General features: G+C 47.6%; 1 protein-coding gene across 2 annotated transcripts in view; it reads right to left on the bottom strand.

The window, feature by feature from the left end:
* The window catches only part of SLC39A14 (solute carrier family 39 member 14), a 55,156-nt gene extending 47,029 nt beyond the window's left edge, over nucleotides 1-8,127 (bottom strand). Inside the window, exon 1 of one of the 2 annotated variants that reach the window (XM_054498289.2) lies at nucleotides 7,948-8,127. The gene's annotated coding sequence lies outside the window, so the exon portion shown is untranslated. The remainder of the gene's footprint in view (nucleotides 1-7,947) is intronic. The other variant, XM_054498292.2, reaches the window with a different exon arrangement.
* Nucleotides 8,128-16,021: the final 7,894 nt, after the last annotated feature.

The following is a 16,021-nucleotide window of genomic DNA, read 5'->3' as shown; positions in this document are numbered from 1 at the left end:
GTCAAGGTAAGATGGGTGTAGATAGCCAATTGTATCCCCTCCCCACAAAAAATAAAAACAACTGTAAGGAAATATGCCAATATTTAAACAGAGACTGCAGCAGGATTATTGATTTTCCCCCACTTTTTTGCACTTTACAATATGCATGCATTACTTTTAATAATCAGAAGGAAATAAAGTTGACAAAAATACCAAACAATTGTTTGGGGGAATTCTGTGTATAGTTAATCACATCTATTACAGTTTCTGGGAGAGACTTTCAAGGGCTGTGTTCAGACTGGAAAGGAGGCTGCTAGATGCTTCTGAGGACTAAGGAAGGCGGCAGGAGGCTGGAGGAAGTGGACTGGTACAGAGGACATGGACGTGGGGACATGGAGTTACTCCAGAAAAGAGCAGGCTGGCCAGGCGCGGGGGGTCACGCCTGTAATCCCAGCACTCTGGGAGGCCAAGGCGGGTGGATCACTTGAGGTCAGGAGTTCCAGACAAGCCTGGCCAACATGGTGGAACCCCATCTCCACTAAAAACACAAAAATTACCCAGGCGTGGTGGTGTGCACCTGGAGTCCCAGCTACCTGGGAGGCTGAGATGGGAGAATCGCTTGAGCTCAGGAGGGGAGGTTTCAGTGAGCTGAGATCATACCCACTGCACTCTAGCCTGGGCAACAGAGTGAGACCCTGTCTCAAAAAAAAAAAAAAAAAAAAAAGAGCAGGCTGGCAGGCTGCACCCCAAGACAGAGGGCTGCTGGCAAGTCTCCGATATGGAAACAGCTTTGAGTTCCAAGAGAACACTCGTACCTTAGATCCCCGAGCCATTCAAGACTCCTAGACCCAACGTACATTTCCAGCCACCTCACTTGCTGCTCCCTCTCATCAGCCACTCTGGGCCACGTGCACCATCCTACCGGCATTCACACGGCTCTCCTTACCAGGAACCTGCCCTCTCTCCCCCTTCCTAGCTTTCAAGATGTGGCTCGGTCCCTCCCCAGGAAGCCTTCTCTGTCACCTCCTGTCACTCCCTCCTCTGGGCTCACCAAGTACCTCTCCTCTGTTCCACTTGCTGCAGCTTCAGGAAGGCCATCCTGCATATGACTTTCCACACACGTACAGCTCCTCACACATTTCACAAGCATCTCGGGAACGGAGATGGTACTCAGCAGCTCTCTTAGCTGACCGCCACTGGACTGCTCAAGGCCACCAGGTCTCCAGTCCCTCCCTGCAGCCAACAGGCCCCTCGCCAGGTGGCCAACCCCCCCCCAACCCCACCACCTGCTGTCATCATTGAGGGTTCCCATGCCAACAGCCAGCTGTGCCTATTCCCAAACCTCTTTATGCAGGTTCTATTTATTTAAATGGTTATGATTTATTTAAATAACTGAGGGCTAGGCACAGTGGCTCACACCTTTAATCCCAGCACTTCGGGAGGCCAAAACCGGTGGATCACTTGAGCTCAGGAGTTTGAGACCAGCCTGGCCACCATGGCGAAACCCCATCTCCACTAAAATTACAAAAAATTAGCTGGGCGCGGTGGCGCGTGCCTGTATCCCAGCTACTTGAGAGGCTGAGGCAGAAGAATCACTTGAACCTGGGAGGTATAGGTTGCAGTGAGATTGCGCCACTGCACTCCAGCCTAGGTGACAGAGAGAGACTCTGCTTTGGAAAAAAAAACAACAAGAAAACAAAAACAAAAACAAAAAACCCTGAAGAATAAATGCAAAGAAAAATGTCTGATTTCTGAGAAATTTAAGCTAAGTGATCTCGAACAGTAATTCTGAAATTACTGTCTTATATGACACCTGGGGTCCCTGAAGTAAAAGACTATTTTTATTTTAATATACAAAAATTAAAAGCTTTTCACTCTCACTTTTCAGAAGCTACATGAAATGTGACATGTACCTGTGTCATCTTGAGTTTTTGAGAAATTTCTAAGGTAGAAGTTTAGGGTATAACATAATACATAGGTGGTCTCAGAGATTAGCTCAATTTGTTCTCAGAACTTTTAACTGACTTCTTAACAGCAAATTTAAGTTACACCTATTATAATCTGTTATCTCATTATCATCCAATAAATAATCATTTTAAAATCCTGAAATTTCTAAAAATATGCTAACAAGGCCATTCTTCTGACTACTTTATTTTGGAAAATATAGTTATTTTTCATGAAACTTTTTTTTTTTTTGAGACGGAGTCTCGCTCTGTCACCAGGCTGGAGTGCAGTGGCATGATCTTGGTTCACTGCAACCTCTGCCTCCCAGGTTCAAGTGATTCTCCTGCCTCAGCCTCCAGAGTAGCTGGGACAACAGGCGTGTGCCACCACGCCCAGCTAATTTTTTGTATTTTTAGTAGAGACGGGGTTTCACCATGTTGGCCAGGATGGTCGGGATTTCTTGACCTTGTGATCCGCCTGCCTCGGCCTCCCAATGTGCTGGGATTACAGGTGTGAGTCACTGCGTCCGTTCAAAACATTTTTTTTTATGTTAACGTGTAATCGCCTTATTTTTGTTTTTTAAATGAATAAATAACTATTTTAAAATTTCTCAGTTTTGAGGCTGAGGCAGAAGGATCGCTTGAAGCCAGAGTTTAAGACTAGCTTGGGTAACATAGTGAGACCATGTCTCAAAAAATAATTTTTTTTTAATATACTATCAATACAGATAGCCACATATATAAAAGACAATGTAAGGGGTCCTAGCATCAAAAAGTTTGAGAATTACTCATCTAGAAAGATTTGTTGCAAATGGAAAAATAATAAAAAGCTGAAATTAAACTAGGTATGTACATAAAAGCAGTAACTGGATTCTGAACATGGCTGTTTTGCAAATATCTCGTCTTCGCTTCATTTTTTTATTTAGTGAAAGCTAATTAACAGATTTAACCTTTTACCCAGCAATCCCAGTTCACAGATATATTCAGCAAACAGAAGTGCAGACAGGGTGATATGTGCGTTGGTTAAAAAAGATGACACTTCCATACTATGGAATACTACACAACTATGACAGAGAATGCTAAAAGCATTCTATGTGCTGATATGGAAAAGATCTTAATATAGTTGCTAGGTGAAAAAAGCAAGGTGCTGAATGATGTTTAAAATGTTACCTTGGAGCATTTATTGAAAAGCTGGGGGAAGACAAGGTTTTGCTGTTTTGATTTTTCAACTATGTCAATACGGAGCCTAGTAGGAAAAAAAAATAAATAAAATGAAGGAAATGAGAAATTACAGGTAATACATTTAAGTATGATTTTTATATACAAACAATTTCTAAGTAGTCTAAATAAAGGATCTAAAGACTCAAAGGAAAGGGCTTGGCCCTAAATCAAAGTTTTGGTGAATAAAAATACATACATGTTTTAAAGATAAAATAAACGGGCCGGGTGCAAGTGGCTCACGCCTGTAATACCAGCACTTTGGGAGGCTGAGGCGGGCAGATCACAAAGTCAGGAGTTGGAGACCAGCCTGGCCAACATGGTGAAACCCCGTCTCTACTAAAAATACAAAAATTGGCCAGGCGTGGTGATGGGCACCTGTAATCCTAGCTACTAGGGAAGCTGAGGCAGGAGAATGGCTTGAACCCGGGAGGCGGAGTTTGCAGTGAGCCGAGATCGTGCCACTGCACTCCAGCCTGGGCAACAGAGCAAGGCTCTGTCTCAAAAAAAAAAAAAAAAAAAAAAAGATAAAAGATATGATTTGGCTGGGCACAGTGTCTCACGCCTGTAATCCCAGCACTTTGGGAGGCCGAGGTGGGTGGATCACGAGGTCAGGAGTTCAAAACCAGCCTGGCCAACATGGTGAAACTCCATCTCTACTAAAAATACAAAAATTAGCCGGGCGTGATGGCAGTCACCTGTGATCCCAGCTACTTGGGAGGCTGAGGCAGAGAATTGCTTGAACCCAGGAGGCAGAGGTTGCAGTGAGCCGAGATCGCACCACTGCACTCCAGCCTGGGCGACAGAGTGAGACTCCGTCTCGAAAATAAATAAATAAATAAAAATGATTTAAGACATGTATTTTTTTTTTTAGATTTCCAACTTTTATCTGATTTTTTTTTTATTAACTACTAATACTGAGTGCGCTGCCTAAGAGGGCCATTAGGAACTCGATGGTAACAAATGTAGGGCAGTCACCTTCTCATTCCACCAAGCCCCAAGATTCTCTGGGGCCTGCCCTTGGAGGGAGGTTAGGAGTTCTAGCAACAGTCCGATCTCCAGTTGCCAAGGCAGAGAATTCGGTTTCCCATGGCTGGGCACTCTGGGCTCCCTTGGGCAGGCCAGTTCTGTGGCTTCCCCGGCCTCTTTTCCTTGTGCAGGTCAGAGGGCCCAGCCTCTGCATCTCTGCCTCTGCCAGGCCCAACCAGGGGCCCCCTGAGAGGTTTAATGCCCATGGTAGTGGGGTGGGGGGAACAAGATAGTGGGGCTTCGTGACCCTGTGTTCTAGAGCCTGCCCTCCTGTCCCCTAGGTGGGCAGGAGGCCCTGGCTGGCGACAGTCGATGGGGTGGACTCTGGACTCCTTATCTCCTGGCATTTCACCAGCCCACCAGCCTGGAGGTCAGAGAAGCCCCACTGCAGACACCCGGTGAGTCCCGGCTGGGCTGAGCAGCAGGCCCCTTCCCTGCTCACTCCCCAGCCTCCCATGTCTCCAGGGAGTCTGGAAAGAGTAAGAGACTTCTCCAGAAGAAACTAACACCCCCTCCCTCAAAAAGCACAGGGACAAATGGCCCCTTCCTCTTCTAGTTTCCAAGCAAAGACTGGAGGTGTCAGCAATTTCATAATCACATTTAGGATCAAAAATAGAACCCTTCTTTGGTCTTCTCCATCAAGTCTCTTGGCCACTGGCAACCAATTCACCTCCCTGGATCCAGTTTCTTTCACTGTAAAATAAAGGGGCTGGACTCCAAGATCACCAAAGTCCCCCGGTCAACATTCCATGGTTCTGGGGCTCAACAACATGGCGGAGCATTACCTTGGCCAGGTCAGGTGCAGGCAGGCTATTATCCTGACACAGTGGGGAGAGGGAGGTCCTGGTTCCCAGGCACGCACAATCTATTCACAACACTACTGTGTAAACCGCACGATTCTGCAAATATTGGACAGGGATTGAGTTCCCTCTTGGAATAGTGCAGGGTGTGAGCAGGTAAGGAAGGAGGAAGAAGGTAAGCAGAGTTTAAAAACAGAACCAGTCCTGTGAGTGATATATACCCTACACACACGCACACACACATGTGCACACACGTGCACACACACACAAGCACACATGCACCACCCAGGCACACACAGGCATTGTTACTCCTTCCTACCATCAGCCCAGAGAAGGAGCACTTCTTCTCTGAAGAAATCAGAGTAGGTCCCAGAACCAAAGGTAGAAAAAAGTTTGTTTTCCCTAAGATTGCCCAATTGATCTGTGGGACTATCCCTGGCAGGCCACAGAAAAGTGTCCTTCCCAGAAGGGCAGGGAAATTGCATCCATGTTGCCAAGGAAGAGATGAATCAACCCTATGCCTGGGCTCACACCATTCCTACAACCCAACCCAACTATCAGCCTCTGGGACCCCTAAATAACCCACTCCACCCCACAAAAATTATGACGATGAGAATGATGACAAGCAGCCCTCTACTATATTCCAGGTAAAATCACGACATCCTGCAAGCTGGTGAGAACAGAAGTTAAGAAATTTCTCACTGCTGGAGAGTGACGGGGCCAGGAATTGAACAGAGACCCACCTATCTCAAAAGGCCAGAATTATTCCGGCCTTTCAAGGATGCCCGCTCTCTGAACTGAACTGTGCACAGCACAGAGGCTTCTCTCGTGTTGCTATCTTGTTCTTCATCCGTGGATGCTGTTTCTCCCCTAAGAGTCTGCACTGGAAGGGTGGGAGCCAGGCCTTCTGCGTGCACCCGCCACGGTGGCCACTGCAGAGCCCAGCACAGACCAGGCAATGTACATCCACAGGCTAAGAGTCCCAGAGCCCAAAATTCTTACTCTGGCCTAAATTACAAGGCCAATGATGCAACTGCCCCAGCCCCCAAGTCCTCAAGTCAGTGAGTTCCTCTAGCCTCTGCACTGGCTGGCCAGCTGTCAGTCAAAACCTGGATGGTATCTCCCGCTCAGCACTGCCCTCCCTCAAGGCTCCAGAGGCCAGATGAGTAACAAATGATAAATTAAGCAAGAACTTGCTTTTGGCCTGCCCTTTGGGAAGAGACAGTATCCAGAGGACCCCCTTCCACTGTCTGGTGCCCTCTAGTCTTACCTGCCAACCAACCCCAGCAAGAGGACCACTTGCCTATCTCCTGGCTACCACACAGGTGATGGGAAACTCACCTCTCTGAGCCTCCACCAGGAAAAGGAACATGTGGCTTTTAATTCCAGCTGCTAAGTTATGATTCTGGACATCCCTTCTCTTGCTTTACGAAGGATGCATATCCTTGGGGTGGCTCCATGGGGCTCCGGGGTCTGGACTTCGCTTTTCAGGAGCTGCGTCCCAGGGGATGTGCATCCAAGGATGTATATGGACAAGTTCTGGTCCATATTTAGGACTTGTGTTTTAAGAGGTAAGGATAGGCCGGGCACGGTGGCTCACGCCTGTAATCTCAGCACTCTGGGAGGCTGAGGCGGGCGGATCACAAGGTCAGGAGATCGAGACCATCCTGGCTAACACGGTGAAACCCCGTCTCTACTAAAAATACAAAAAATTAGCCGGGCATGGTGGCACGCGCCTGTAGTCCCAGCTACTCGGGAGGCTGAGGCAGGAGAGTCTCTTGAACCCGGGAGGCGGAGGTTGCAGTGGGCCGAGATCGCGCCACTGCACTCTAACGTGGGCAACAGAGCCAGACTCCGTCTCAAAAAAAAAAAAAAAAAAAAAAAAGAGGTAAGGATTACGGAATTGTATACGCTGTGGATAAGGAGATCTAGTCTGGCCGTGTTACTGACCTGACCCTCCCAAGGTCACAGGGCCGGTTAAGAGCAGAGCAGGGACAGAGGCCAGGGCTAACTCCCAGGCCACTCCTTGGCAGGAGCACAGCCGTCCCAATGGCCTGGGGCTCCTAGGGGAGGGCCACTAAAGCCATAAACCCAAACCAGGCTTGCTCCAGGAAGAAGGGTCAGGTCAAAGCTGCTCCTACCCCCACGCTTCCATTCGGGCCACAAGAGAGCACTTAGCCACTCCCTAAATTGTGTCCGGAGTCCTCCTGTACAGCCGAGCCCTTTAACTGTTTAGAGAAGCCTGTCTTTGGAACCCAGGCCCTGGCAAGCACCAGATCCTCAAAAGTGAACCCCCAGTCCAGAGCTGAGGAAATTTTCCCGGCTCAACTGGACCTCAGGATCAGATGATGAAACTGCTCGGATGGCGACTTTGTCCCACTGCCCTCACCCACCAAGAGGGGGCAGCCTGAACCCGACCACCTAACTTGGTCTTTAAGGACCAAAAATAGACAGAAAGCCATCCTCGTGGGCAAGCCAGGTTGGAGATTCGCTCAGCCGCAAGATTGGGTACATGTATCTTCAGAGGGGAGATGGACCGGCGGGGGCCCGGGGACGCAGCTCCTGAAAAGCAAAGTCCAGACCCCAGAGCCCCATAGAGCCGCCCCAAGAGCCGCCCCTCGGATTGGCCACCTACTGTCTGCGTTCTGCGTCCGTGTCCGCGTCAGGGCTCCGGTAGCCTGGCTCAGCCTTCGGCGCGGCGACCCACGCTCTGGGCACCCTTCTGCGGCTCTAGCATCCCGCACCCTCCAGGCGGACGGGCCGCGCCTTGACCTCTCCCCTCGCCAGCGCGGCACCGCGGCCAGGTGCAGCCTCCACCCAGACGTCCGGGCGTGCGCCGGTGCCCGGGAGCGGTGGCCTGGGAGCGGCGCCCGGTCCTCGGCGCAGGGCTGTCCCCGCCCCCACCCACTGCCCCAGCCTGGGGTGCGCGGCTCCTCCGCCGCTGCCCATCCCGCGGCCCTTGGCGTCCCCGCCCTCACCTGGCGCTCGGAGGCGGCCTCGGCCCCGCGCAGCCTCACCGCAAGGTCCCAGGCGGCCGGCGGCGGCAGAAGCAGCTCAGCCGGTGCGTCCGCGTAGACACGCGCGCCGACCCCCCTCACTGCGCCCGGGCCCCGGCACCGCGCGCATGCCCGGCTATATACCCGGCGCGTCAGCGGCCGGACCCGCCCCCGGCCCGCCCCGCTGGCCCCGGGGCTGCCACGTGGGGCGGGCAGGCTGGGGACCTGGCCAGCCTGCGCCCTCCTGCGCCTCGCGGCCCTGGCTGTGGTCGGCGCCCGCTCCCACCCTTCATCCGGCCGTGACTCAAGAGGACCCGCAGGCTCCTCCTGCCTCCGGAAACCTCCCGTGAAGACCTGCTCCCCGGGCGCGGGAAGCTCTCACCGCCTAGCCTCCACCCCACACCCCCTGGAGGAGAGTCCTACCCACTCTATTTGAATGTGATTTTACCACTTCTGGTTCACCCAAAAAGCTTTTCTCTTCCCTCCCCAGTTCGGAAAGGTACTTCAGAAGGGGACGTGCCCTTAGATGGTGTTTCTTCTGTATATTTCCACCAGCCAAAAGAACCAAAATTTCCTGGTCGAGTTCCAAATAAACCATATTATATTCACTTTTCAGACTTGATGCCGCACCGCTTCCCACAATGATCAGACGCCTAAAGAACCCTACTAACCCAAAGTTGGGAGAAATGTTAATTTGGGAGTGAAGAACGTCCGAGGAGACTGTTCCTGTGTGGGACAGTCCCATTGAGATGTATATCAGGCCTGGGAAATGTAGATTTCTTGAGAAAATAAACCACCCTTTCGACTCCCATTGTTCTGTTCTGCAGGACATCAGGACTATTTCCTCTATGAGCTGAGCCCACTGCCACCTGGGCCTTGGGGGGCTCGGAGGCAGGGCTTTCTAGCCCAACTGTTGCGGCTTAGTACTTTCTAGCCCAACTGTTGCGGCTTAGTGACTGGTCCCCAGACGGCACTGAATTTGCGCAGGGAAGGGGGCAACATCCCACCCTCTGCAGGTCTTGCGGGGAGGACCCCCGTGATGGCGGCGCTAAGGAGAAAAGGAAAGCAGACAGTCGCTGGAGCCGGTGGCAAGAACTCAGCAGCTTGCTCTTCGCCAGGCTAGAGGGGGTCAGATTCTTCATATTACTTTTGAAGAGTCTAGCTGGGCCCCGGGCGTTTCTAAAATTCATTTATCCTCAGCCCGTAATTACAGTGCTGCAGTGGGTATGGGAGCAGGGTGATATTCCTCTCATTTATTTTCCAAGTGATTTCAAAGTAATGATATCTCTTGCACAATTTCCCTCAGAGCCCCTTCATCTTTGTAATAACCCTATTTCTCTCTTGGTTAAACTCGGTGCTTTCCAGACATTATGTCATCCGTTTGGGACTCTCATCCCATTGTAGTGGGCTGTCAGAAAGGGGCCAGTCCCTACCACACCTTTTGTTGAAGCACTGGAAAAGGAGTGAGAAGCCCACCCAGAGATAAAGTGAAATAAGCATGCTTCCAACACACAGAGCTCTGAAGGGTATGAAGCCCATAAACAAATATCCTAATGGAGTGTTAATCTCTTAAAACCAAAGCTGGAGAGCAATCCCATGGCTTTTCCAGGCAAGTTGTCAATACTGTCCACAGGAGAACTAGGCACCCTTCAAGGAGATTGCTCCGCAGAGAGCGGGCAGGACCAGACACCCCACCACCGGGCCTATCATGGCGTTCACACTTGTTTTCAACCACACTAAAGGTGGAGCTGTCAAAGTCCACATAGGCAAGCAGAGCTGATAAGCTATCAGTAATCCATTAGGGAATACAATTAATTATTAACAAAAGGTCTTAACTCTCCATATCTACCCACACACAAAATTCTTTAGGCATCTCCTAAATCCTTCCTTGTTGCTGGGTAGTTCTCAGTTTCTCATTCCTGATGCCAGGCTTGGAGGCCCACTTCTCTCTGCTCTCCACTTTTTTTTTTTTTTTTTTTTTTGAGACAGAGTCTCACTCTGTAGCCCAGGCTGGAGTGCAGTGGTGCAATCTCGGCTCACTGTAACCTCCCCCTCCCAGGTTCAAGTGGTTCTCTTGCCACAGCCTCCTGAGTAGCTGGGATTACAGGAGCCCACCACCCTGCCTGGCTAATATTTGTATTTTTACTAGAGACAAGGTTTCACCATGTAGGCCACGCTGATCTCCAACTCCAAGCTCAAATGATCTGCCCACCTCGGCCTCCCAAAGTGCTGAGATTACAGGTGTGAGCCACTGCGACCGGCCTCTGCTCTCCACTTTTTCCTCTCATTACCCATTTTCACTTGTCAAAATTCTAACTCTCCAAAGTCACCTCTCGTCTGCAAGCTTCTGGATTTTTCTGAAGCATGTTTGAACTACCTTTTCATATTTTTTGATTGTAACCCACATTAAAAACATTTAACACTGCAACTCCAATATAAATAACAATATAGCAAACAAAAATTTCACGAAATATCCATAAAGATATGCACTGCAATATTTTGTTATACTTCAATTTTTTTTTAAAAAGTGATAACAAACCCACTAAGTTGACTTCATGACCATTATTAGGTTGTGATCCACAGAATTAAAACTTTATATGGTTTATGGTACTTACATTTTTTCCCTTAAAATTATTTCACTTTAATCTCCAACCTTATTAGACCTTAATCTGCCTTGATTACATGAGATTTCCCTATATACCTGTATCTCCTAATGTAACATCTTACATATAACAGAGTCTCAATAAATATTTGCTGGATGAATGAACGGGCTGGCTCACTAAAAGTTTGGTGTTGGGCAATATTTAAGGGAACTTAGCACAAAAATCTGACATTTTCATTGCTACTGTTTTTCTTCTGACAAGACACCACAGCTACCTGCCAAAAGATACATAGCCAGATTTCCCGTAGCTGAGGTGAATAGAACAGCCTTGGGAAATAAGCCAGAGAAATGAGATTCCAGCCCTGATTGTGCAGACAGTGGGCTGGGGACTCCAGATGAAAGCCCTCTGTGCGGTTTGTGGTGACAAGGTAAGCAACTTGCTCATGTGGATGAGGTAAAAATCCCTCTGCACCCCAGGTCTTAAGCCAGCTTTTCATTTTTCTTTTTTTTGAGATGGAGTTTCACTCTTGTTGCCCAGGCTGGAGTGCAATGGCGTGATCTTGGCTCACTGCAACCTCCACCTCCCGGGTTCAAATGATTCTCCTGCTTCAACCTCCCAAGTAGCTGTGATTACAGGTGCATGCCATCACTCCTGGCTAATTTTTGTATTTTTAGTAGAGAGGGGGTTTCGCCATGTTGACCAGGCTGGTCTCAAACTCCTGACCTCAGGCAATCCGCCCACCTCGGCCCCGCGAAGGGCTGGGATTATAGGCGTGAGCCAGCATGCCGGCCTTAGGCCCACTTTTCTTACCGTCTGTCTGGAGGTCAGTGACCAGATTTCTCTGGTGCTTTATTGGGGAAAAATGAATTTTCTGTTTTGGGATGGCTTAACAAATTTAAGAGGATTGGAAGGAATGTGAAGGTTCCATTCAACTCAAAATCATGTCAGAGGACTCAAGTTCTAGCTCCCTACATTGTCAGCTGAAAGAGAACAGCTTTAGAGGCCTCAATTGTTCATTTCTGTTGTCATCTGATGATTTTGACACACAAAAAAAGACAACTGGGAAAAATACTTGGTTTAGTAAGCTATAGAAATCTGTGCACTTTAGCTAAGTTGTCTAATTTTTTGGCAAACAACTGTTCATAGTATTCCCTTACAATATCTTTTTTTAATTCCCTGTAAGTTTGGTAGTAATATGCCCTCTTTCATTCCTGATTTTAGTAATTTGTGTCTTTTTTCTCTGTCGTTCTAGCTAAAGGTTTGCCCATTTTGCTAATATTTTCAAAGAACCAACTTGTTTTGTTGATTTTCTCTATTGGTTTTCTGTTCATTTCATTAATTTCTGTCCTGATCTTTATTTTTAAAATATTATTTTTGCCCTCACCTGTGAATGAGTGTTTAGTTGGGAATACAATTCCAACTTTACAATTGCATCTTTTTTTTTTCTTTTTTTGAGACGGAGTCTTGCTCTGTTACCCAGGCTGGAGTGCAGTGGCTCAATCTCGGCTCACTGCGACCTCTGCCTCCTGGGTTCAAGTGATTCTTCTGCCTCAGCCTCCTGAATAGCTGGGATTACAGGTGCACGCCACCACGCCCGGCTAATTTTTGTATTTTTAGTAGAGACGGGGTTTCACCATGTTGGCCAGGCTGGTCTCAAACTCCTGACCTCAGGTGATCTGCCCACCTTGGCCTCCCAAAGTTCTGGGATTACAGGCACGTGCCACTGAGCCTGGCCTATGGTTGCATTTTAAAATTTCTCTTCCTCTTGTCTTAAGGCATCTATTGTGGTTCAGGAAGTGTATGCTGGTGGTTTGACTAACTTTCTTTGTAAGCAATCTCTTCAACTTCTGGTTGGTTTTGTTTAATTGACAAATAATAATTGTACATATTTACGGCATACAATGTGATGTCTGGATACCTGTACACATTGTGGAATGATCAGATCTGGGTAATTATCATATCTATCATCTCAAATATATATATATTATATATACATATTCTTTTTTGCCTTGTCTTTGTCAGGCTATTCCTTTTTTTAAAAAAAAAAATCATTCCTTTGTAGTGGGAACATTTAAAATTCTTTTCACTATTTTAAAATATACAGTATTAACTATAGTCACCATGCTGTGCAACGGAACACTAGAACTTATTCTTCCTAACTGCAACTTTATACCCATTGACCAATGTCTCCCCTTTTCCCTGTCAACCTCCCTCTACCCCCACCGAGTATCTGGTAACTCCCTTTCTACTCTCTACTTCTATAAGTTTGACTTTTTTAGATTCTACATATAAGTGAGATCAGATGGTATTTGTCTCGCTATGCCTGGCTTATTTCACTTAACATAATGTTCTCTAAGTTCATTCAGGTTGTCATGAGTGACAGAATGTCCTGTTTTTGATTTAAAGCTGAATAGTATTCCATTGTGTAAATGTACCACATTTAAAAAATCCATTCATCCGTTGATGGGCACTTAGGTTGTTTCCATATCTTCGCTATTGTGAACAGTACTGCAATGAACATGTGAGTGCACATATCTCTTCGGCATACTGATTTCTTTCTTCTTTTTGGAGACAGAGACTAGCTCTGTCGCCCAGGCTGAAGTGCAGTGACACCATCTCGGCTCATTGCAACCTCTGCCTCCAGGGTTCAAGCGATTCTCATGCCTCAGCCACCCGAATAGCTGGGATTATAGGCGTGCCACACCGCATGCAGCTAATTTTTGTATTTTTAGTAGAGACAGGTTTTCACCAGGTTGGCCAGGCTGGTTTGGAACTCCTGGCCTCCAGTGATCCCCCCTCCATGGCCTCCCAAAGTGCTGGGATTGCAGGTGTGAGCCACCATGCCCTGCCCAGCATACTGATTTCAATTCCTTTGGGTATATACCCAGTAGTGGAATTGCTGGATCATATCTGGCTGTTTTGTTTTCACAATTCTGTCTTTCATGTTCTGCAGTTTCACTATAGTTTATCTAGCAATGGATATGCTTTTCTTTTATTTTTTTGAGGCAGAGTTTTGCTCTTGTTGCCCAGGCTAGAGTGCAATGGAGCAATCTTGGCTCACCATAACCTCCGCCTCCCGGGTTCAAGCAATTCTCCTGCCTCAGCCTCCCGAGTAGCTGGGATTACAGGCATGCGCCACCACGCCTGGCTAATTTTGTATTTTTGGTAGAGATGGGGTTTCTCCATGTTGGTCAGGCTGGTCTCGAACTCCTGACCTCAGATGATCTGCCCGCCACGGCCTCCCAAAGTGCTGGGATTACAGGCGTGAGCCACCGCGCCCGGCCAGATATGTTTTCTTTATCCCCAGTACGTTTCTTCAGTTAGATGATTCTTTTTTTTTTTTTTTTTCTTTTTTTGAGATAAGGTCTCATTCTGTCACCCAGGCTGGAGTGCAGTGGTGTGATCACAGCTCACTGCATCCCCAACCTCCTGGCCTCAAGTGATCCTCCCACCTTAGCCTCCTGAGTACCTGGGATACAGGCATGTGCCACCATGCCTAATTTTTTATTTCTTTTGTAGAGACAGGGTTTCACCATGTTGCCCATGCTGGTCTAAAACTCCTGAGCTCAAGTGATCTACCCAACTTGGCCTCCCAAAGTGCTGGGATTACAGGTATAAGCCACCACACTGGCACATATCTTTCAATCTGGAAAATTCTCTGTCTTTGCATCTTCCATATTGTGTGCCACCCATTCCTTCTATTTTAACCTGCAGGAACTTTTCTCAGACACATGTTGGACCTGCTCATTCTCTCTGGTCTCTTCTCTTCCATAGGTCCTATTTATACCTCTTTGTGCTGCAATCTAATGGACTGCATTGGTTTCCACAAGGCTCTGGAGCTTTCACCAGTCTGGGCCAATCTTTATGTTAATTTTTCAGCTTGTGGCCCTTCAGCATGCTGGTAACAAAAATTCAGGCTACACACATCTGTATGTGGCCCAGGTTTGGGAATTTTTCATGGATGTCTTTTTCGCCCTATCCATTTCCCTGGTCAAACACCACATTTCCCTGCGGCTGCCCCAGCATGATTGGCAGGGGTTCTCTAGTCCCCTTCCAGCTTCCAGCTCTCTTCATGCAGGAGACTCAGCTGTAGCAATCCTGCACTTCGCAGGGGCTCAGGCTGTATGTGTCCTGGCCCTACCTGGAATGAAACCAGAATCCTGGGAGCTGTGCTAGTACCACTCAGCTTCCCTTTCCTTCTTGTAACAAATATTAACCTTCCTCCCTCCCCGACTCCCCTCTCTTTTCTTCCCTGGTAAGTTTGTTATAGCTGATAAACCTACACTGACATATTACCCAGAGTCCATAGTTTACATCAGGGTTCACTCTTGGTGTACATTCCGTGGGATCAGACAGATTCATAATGACATGTATTCACCATTACAGCATCACAGTGAATAGTTCCGCTGCCCTAAAAATCCTTTGTTTCTGCCCATTCATCTCTCATCTCTCTCTCCACAACTGCTGATCCTTTTTTTTCTGAGATGGAGTTTTGCTCGTCGCCCATGCTGGAGTGCAATGGCGTGATCTCAGCTCACTGCAACCTCTGCCTCCTGCCTCAAGCGATTCTCCTGCCTCAGCTTCCCGAGTAGCAGGGATTACAGGTGCCCGCCACCACACCCAGCTAATTTTTGTACTTTTAGTAGAGACGGGGTTTTACCATGTTGGCCAGGCTGGTCTCAAACTCCTGACCTCATGATCCGCCCACCTCGGCCTCCCAAAGTGCTGGGATTGTAGATGTGAGCCACTGCACCCAACCAAACTGCTGATCCTTTTACTATCTCCACAGTTTTGCCTTTTCCAGAATGTTATACATTGGAGTCATATATAGCCTTTCCACATTGGCTTTTTCCAATTTAGTAATATACATTTAAGTTCCTCTGTGTCTTTCCATGACTTGATAGCTCATTTCCTTTTAGTGCTCAATAATATTCCACTGTCCAGGTGCAGTTTGTCCATTCATCTACTGAAGCACATCTTGGATGCTTCCAAGTTTTGGAAACGATGAATACAGCTGCTATGAACGTCTGTGTGCAGGCTTTTGTGTGGACATGAGTTTTCATCCCCTTTGGGTAAATAAACACCAAGGAGTATGACTGCTGCTCCATATGATAAGATTATGTATGTTGTTTTGTAATCCTGTTTACTTTTATTAAAAACTCTCTTCTCAAGTGGCTGTACCAGTTCCTGTGGCTCTGCAACCTCACCAGCATATGGTGTGGTTAAGTGTTTTGGATTTTGGCTATTCTACCAGGTATGGAATGGGTACCTTGTTTTAATTTGTGGTTCCCTAAGGAGATATGATGTGGAGCATCTTTTCATACGCTTATTTACCATCTGTGCATCTTTGGCGATGTCTGTACAGGTCTATTGCCGATTTTTTAAAAAACTGACTAGTTTCCTTATTAAGTTTAAAGAGTTCTTTGTATATTTTGGATAACAATCCTTGATCA

Source organism: Pongo pygmaeus, chromosome 7, assembly GCF_028885625.2.
Source record: "Pongo pygmaeus isolate AG05252 chromosome 7, NHGRI_mPonPyg2-v2.0_pri, whole genome shotgun sequence".
NCBI classification, from domain to species: domain Eukaryota; kingdom Metazoa; phylum Chordata; class Mammalia; order Primates; family Hominidae; genus Pongo; species Pongo pygmaeus.
This window is presented reverse-complemented; position numbering and strand designations above follow the sequence as displayed.